The sequence below is a fragment of the Alligator sinensis genome, unplaced genomic scaffold (genome assembly GCF_000455745.1).
Source record: "Alligator sinensis unplaced genomic scaffold, ASM45574v1 scaffold1851_1, whole genome shotgun sequence".
In the NCBI taxonomy this organism is placed as follows: Eukaryota; Metazoa; Chordata; order Crocodylia; family Alligatoridae; genus Alligator; species Alligator sinensis.
Genome location: NW_005842964.1, coordinates 202,069 through 208,836, shown reverse-complemented (window position 1 = coordinate 208,836; position 6,768 = coordinate 202,069).

Sequence of the window (6,768 nt, the reverse complement as noted above, 5' to 3'; positions counted from 1 at the left end):
GGAAAAGAGAAGGATTTACGACTCAATTCAAAAGTATGAGCAAGGTAAGAGACACCAACCTTGAATTCCACAGCCATTTTTTGACTTCTAGATGTGACAGACATTCTCCATATTCAAATCAATATTTCACAGGTTGGTTGTCTAGGTAAAATTACTCAGACTTAGTACAATTTAGTAATACTTCACAGTCGGTCATATTCTGAAAGCATATCTATAGCAACCATTACACAATTTCTCTAGAGAAGCTATTTTAAGTCTGGGCTATTTTTTAAAATGAGGACCACTTTCCATATGCAACAATATATGATACTGGTACTGGACAAAGAACTGTAGCACTGCATGTCACAAATGAATTCACAACTATTCACAGCTATGAATTTTGTCAATTCAAAAATGCAACATATTTATAAGAAACTATTTAATTGCCAAAGCACTGCAACTGTTGTTTACTGTGACCAGTTTTCAGCAAATAGGAGACATGAACTGCAATAGTTAAGATATTAGTAGTAAGTGGGGTTTTACAATAAATTAAGACTGTATCAACAATTAATACTATAATCAGCAGTACTGAATTGCTTTTTTGTTATATGGCAGAGGAACTAAAAGTAACAAAGATTTGACACAGGATTTGGCAGTCCAACACAACTGGATTTGGTTGCTGTAACATGGAATTCATAATTCAATCACATACGGGGTCTTCATAAAGTCCTTGTGCACAACCTAAGTTATGAAAGTTTAAAAGTGCACAAGGACTTTATGAAGACCCTGTATTATACCCCAATATTCACTACAATTGAAAGAACTGCAGTTGCATTTGTGCCTTGTCAATACACATCTTTACAGGTAAAGGGGGGAAAACACACAAACCCAACAACAGTCTTCAGTGCTGTTTTACATTTGAATATATACATGCTTTAATTGGACTTTTTAATTATTATGATGGGGTCAATTGGCATCCGATCTGAACGGCCAACACTTAAAGTACAGACGTGGCACAAGAAGTTGAGAGTACCAAGGTGAAAACATTGAACTTTGTCTACACTTTTGCCAACCACTTGGATTCATATTTAAAAACAAACCCCCCACAGAGGAGAAAGCTGGCAGCTTGATTGCTTCCAGTGGTTGCAGCCTACTAGTTACAGTTTAATTGACACCATCCCACTGTGACGGCTGCAAGGGCATGGCATTTTAGTGCATCTTACACACCAATGGAGATTCATCTTTTGACTGTAAGTGGCATATAGAAAGGCTTTATTTCTGAATGCTGGAAATTGCTTCGAAAGAGCTAAGATACAGCTGCAGATGGGAATCAATGGCTAAACAAAGTCAGTGCAAAGCTTGCTGAAGCACAGTTCAAGCTGCAAGTTGTAGGGTTTTGAATATTTGCCCCACTGTTCTGGGGGCTCTTACTTCTCCAGTGTTTTCTGAAATTAACATTAATCAGCACATGTTGCATAAGGCCTCATGCCACAAGGAAAGCTTTACTCCTGAGCCAGCATCAACCATACAGAACACAGTTTAGCAGTATGAATGAGTTACAAGTCGTTTCACAGGCAAGAACGGCATGATAGGCAAAAGAACACTTTTGGAAGAACACTTTTGGAAGAATGGCACAAGATTGCTTGTAAGTTTAGCAGCTCTTGTCATCCACAAGACAGTCTGGTTTCCCAGTCAAGTGCCACCAACTTGCCCAGCGCATTGTCTCCATAAATTTGACTTAAAAGTCTGGATGAAGTTTGCTGAGATACACCCTCATTTTCAGGAGGATAATTCAACTGATTTCTTCAGCCACAAGAGAACTTGCAGCCTGAATGAAAGTCAGGTACACTGAATCTTCAAGCTGCCCTGCAGCAAGAGGCTGTATCTTTGCAAGGTTTGCAGTCAGAATTTCTGGGATTATCTTCTACAGCAGTGAAAGCTTTCCAGTCAAAATTCTGCTTTCCTTTGATCATTCTTCCTACGTGCTTTTAAAATGGAGGCTTCTGACAAACACTGAACGTATCTGAAGAGTAGCATGTCTAGCTTCATGATGCTGATCAAATGAACCATCCAATAATCAAGCATTAATCAGAGTAACAGGATGGGGACTACTTAGTACTTGATCATGTCACTGTTGCACCCAATGAAAAATACTTGGAAAATGCCAGTGTCTTGTGTAGATCAAAAATGAGAGAGAACATTTTCAGTAAAAATAAGGAGAAAAGTTTGAGAATCATGGAAAGAACAGTTGAAGCATCCAACAGCCCCCGAAGGGACAAAAACTGTTAAATAAGGGGGGGTGGGGGTGGAAAGACAGAATAGTTTTATATAAAATAAATCTGCAGGTTATGACAAATACCCTGAAGAAACAGAGGAATTTTCAGAAGCTAAAAAATAATCTGCAAGCAACAGTTAAATTTTTCACCTAACTTCAGGAATAGGAAATAAAAGCCAAGATGCTACTAAATGGCAAAAATTAAAATAGGATTCTGTACCTAACATTTAATTAGGTCATGACAATCCAATTGCCATCTTCAGTGTGACTAATGATTAGGACATACAGGAAACTGAGCGTGTAGCTGAAGTGCAATGCCACGGAGTCTTATACAAAATACCATTTAGTTAAAAATGTACCATGGATTATGAGTTGCTTGCTAATAAAGCAGTAACCATTTCAAGTAAGTCCTCCATGTTGACAAATGTCTCCTACAAAATGCTGTAGGATTTAATATTGGGACCTATGTAAATATTTTGAAATAAAGAGCATTATATCTGTAAGCTTGTAAAATGAGACTGGAACATATAAACAGATACAAACACATGAAGAAAAAAAAAAAAATGTTTCTGGGGCACTCCACCCAGCAATAAAATGCAGCCATTACGGCAAAACAACTGTTGCGACGTTTTTTAAGAGAGAAGAACAGTGGTTTATGGCCTGGATTATGCTGTATCTATGTTAAAGTCGCCATTCCATTTTTGGACAGGCAGAATTAAATTGCTCCAATTGTAATTCAACACTATGGCCTTGAAGAGAAACCTGCCCTCCATTCTCTTGCAAAAATGCTAGGTGATCTGTTTCATGACCCAAAACAGTAACATCTCTAGGAGGAGATGTTAACAGGCAGGGGCTTAACACCATGTTGTAACATTTGAGCATGGAAGACAGAAGAGTACCATCTACCTGCTTATTTACCAAAATCACGATTCACACACAGCCTTTCACTTGGACTCCAATAGGGAAAATAAACCTAGAACAAAATGAGCACTTCCCCTCACATCTTGCTTCCCCCAATACAAAACTCATTGAAAAAAGTAGTGTTTCTGTTTTGGAGCCCAGATCCAAGCCCGCCAGAAAGGTTCTACCCAAACGGAAAACAAAGCCCATGAAAGAAACCACTTAAACACTGGTATATCAGCAGTGATGCATCAGTACCCATTTTACTGCGGGTAGCAATGAAATCATTTGAGTTACTGACATACAAGCAGAGAGCTAACAGATAGCATCTCAGCTGCTCACAGGTCCCACCCCTCTGCCCAAGTAAAGCAGGACTGAACAGAACTCCTCCCACTAGTCAAGTGACAGGAGACCCAATATGGACTAAACAGACTGAGCATCAGCTACTGAATCATTAACAGCAAGTGGATATGAAGGCATCCAGGTGAAAACTGAAACCCACAAACACTGCTCTGCATGAAAGTTTTAACTAGATCACAGGAGAAAAATAATGTCTATATTCTAAAACTAAATGAAAGTATCAGTTTAAGACTTTGTTGTTAGCGGCACACAAGCAAACTTCAAAGTGGCCCTCAGAGATGAGAACAGAGGACTTCATAACTTCATGAGAAAAGACTCCTACAGCCAGATGGGGAAAAAATAAACAGAAAATAGTGAAGAACCCAGACACCAGTCATTATTTGATTCACAATTTGCTGTCGCTCCCAGGTGCGTCTCAGACTGCTGTTATCTGGAAGGCAGCTGCACAGTGCTGTGCATAAAGAATAGAAGAAGGGATCAAGTTTTCTGAAAGCACTTGCATCTCACTGAATTTAGTGACATTTCACTAAGATGCTTAAGCACCCATCATTTTGGAAAATAAGACACAGATATTTAAGTCACTTGAGTGAGTAAAAATATTCCAAGCCCACCCCACGCTCGTGGGTTGTGTACACTATGGAGCCTCTGCTGCTAAAGCCATGTCAGCAAAGCCCCTAGTGAACACACAGCCTCTCCCATCACCCGTGGTAAGCAGCACCAGCTGAGAGAGGAGCTCTCTTCTATCAGTCCAGGAGTCACACCAGTGGCATGGATCTTTTCACACTTGTAGCTAATGCACTATACTGGTAAAACTTGGCAGTGGAGACCTGACCTTGTGATTAGAAGCACCACAAGCTTTATTTTCTCTGAATTTTCAGAACTGGCGGGGGAGGAAGGAGAGCAACAAAAACGGTACAAGATTTTGGCTGCCACTCACACTGGCAGCATTTTTGGCTACCACTGAGAAAGACATACTTATACACTGTTGAGGAGGAAATAAATAGAACATTAGCCCACTTTAAAAGGGTGGTAAAACAACAAGCAGACTGACAAAGAAAGGAGCTCATCCTGGAGACTAAATTATCAACAAGAATGGTAATCTGTTGATAGAGAGAGCCTGATCTATAAAACTACTCTGGCATCCCACAAATGGCAGGAAGGTGACTGCAGAGAAGACAAGCAGTGTTTTCTGGCTCCACTGGTGATGAGCTGAAGGGGACTTTATGCTGATCACGCATTATAGTTCTGCAAGTATTCTGAAGGGAGGGTTATTGTGGGTCCCCTACCATGAGGCTTATACCCTTCTCCAGGTACTAAACCACCCCTCCAAGGAATGCTGTTAGGACTCTACTACTTCTGAAGAGTGAGAAGCATCTACAGAATAAGCCATAACAGGCCAAGCATCAGGTATTTCCCCCAACATTTTTCCTGAGAACTGCTACAAAGTCCTCACCCAGCTGCGTTCCAAGGGAAAGTGCAAAATTTGAACAAACGTGTTAGAGCAACAGTTCCAGGGGTTATGCCAGGCCCCATCCTGCAGCCGGATCTATTCCCACGTTGCTGCACTGACTTCAGTGTCGCTCTGCGTAGGCAAATCCAGGCCCAGGGCTTAACTTCAGACATGGTTCCTGTTGAATGGACTGTCAGTGTTCACAGAGAAAGTCAAATTTAAAAGCATGGCAAGCTACAGGACTTGTTCAAAGCAAATTTGGCCAAGTGCTCAAAATATGCATGCTGAAGTAATCAAAAAGCAAAGTTGACCACAGCATGCTTGAGCCATTTATCTAAAACATACCAAAAAGACTGAGGATTGTGTCTACTCAGAGGAAACCGATCCTTTCCCATCCCTCCACGTTAGTTAAATCTAGGCAAAAAGAAAACAAAGATCACACTGGACTCCCACCCAGGCACTCACTTCCCATTCTAACTTCAACTCTTTTCTTTCCCCTAGAGAAAAGTTTATTTAGACTAAAATAGAACAAGAAAAAATTTATACAATTTCTTCTGAAAAAATAAATCTAGTTCTCCGTTATGTTTCTATGATTTATTCCAACATAATGGATCACCATTAGAATTATTATAGCTAAAAAACAAACAATCTGAGCCCTTTTCTGTATAGCACTGACTTGTTGCTATACCTAATAAAGAGCACACACGCTTGGAATGTACACAGTGAAAGAAAAAGCCTAAGTGAAGCTCTTGTCCTCCTCCACTACTATGCATTAACTATAAAAATAAGATTTAGGCAACAACCAGAAAAAGTTTCAAGTTTCAATAACTAACTCACTATCAATGCCCCAAGTTTGCACTGGCACAAGAAATGCGGAGCTTACAATCTAGAAAAGCGTTCTCCTTCTGGCCGAGCCGGTAATACAGTTCATTTGTTCTCGCCTAACTTTTGTGCAGAAGAACCTCCTTCTGGCAAGATGAAGCTTTTAAAACTAGATCCTTTCAAGTGCTTTGAGAACTCGTGTAATCATCCTAAACTTCTGACGGGAAGTTAAAGCTCTGTAGCAAGGCAGTCTTAGAAAAAAAAATTCTTAAATCAATACCGAGGGGAGAGAGAGAGAGAGAGACATTGCCAGATCGTACAGATCTACACACACACACACACACACACACACACACTTTTGGAAATAAAAAAGTACGAATCTGGTTTTCCCAAGCTCTGAATGAACATATTAAATCACCATATGCTGCCTCAAGAAATAGGCTATCTGCAGGGAAATAAAGTTGAATTTCTTTTGTAAACAGGAACACCTTTAGTCCTGAAATCTCTGCAGACTTCTCCCGTTCTTCAATAAAACTCTTTTTTTTCTAAGAAAGAAAGAAAGAAAGCGAGCCCCCCTCCACACAAAGACCCTTCCTTTGCAACGCAGGATCCTCCCTGGAAGTTGGCTCGTGGAGTGAAACACCCGCCGTACAAAACAGCCTTGTGCTAGTGCAACATAAATATACCTTAACAAGACGTCTAGAGCCCAGCGTCCTTCCTTTCCAGGCATCAATAAATAAGCAGCGACCTTCAGCCTAGGTCCCGAACAGCTCTTTTGTCAACAGCCCCTCCTAACCTCTGCGCCCAGGGCCTCCCCGCGCCCCGAAAGGCGTGGGGCGAGGAGCGGGACAGCTCTGCCCGGGGGGCTCCCGCTGCTGCGGGCGGCCGGGCCGGGCCGGGCCCTTCTCGTCCTGGTTCGGGCCCCTCAGCAGGCGCTGGTCTCGGGCGCGGCGGCGGCGGCGGGCTCGGCGGGGCCCTCGGC